Source organism: Cicer arietinum, chromosome 5 (assembly GCF_000331145.2).
Source record: "Cicer arietinum cultivar CDC Frontier isolate Library 1 chromosome 5, Cicar.CDCFrontier_v2.0, whole genome shotgun sequence".
Lineage (NCBI taxonomy): Eukaryota > Viridiplantae > Streptophyta > Magnoliopsida > Fabales > Fabaceae > Cicer > Cicer arietinum.
The window spans coordinates 6,320,383-6,320,681 of record NC_021164.2 but is presented as its reverse complement, the minus strand read 5'-3'; positions in this window follow the sequence as shown (position 1 = coordinate 6,320,681).

The window sequence follows — 299 nt, the reverse complement described above, 5'->3', positions numbered from 1 at the left end:
TACACGTTTTTATACATGAAGAAGTCAAGTTAACAAAAGGCAACTTGAAACAAGCCAAAAATGGAAGATCACATGTTGCTGTCAGATCTGATCCTCGGACTGAGTATGACAGTCTTATGTCATAGGGTGGCTTTTTCTCTCTTGTCAACCTCACATCAAAAGGTGAAACCAACCTAGACCTTAAAGTCTTCGAAAAATGCAGCTCAGAAACAGCCTTGCACTCTGATTAAAGAGAAAAAGCAAGGACATGTCAAGATCAAAGCTATGCTGCGTGAGGATGGGTTCTGCCTAAGCCTAAC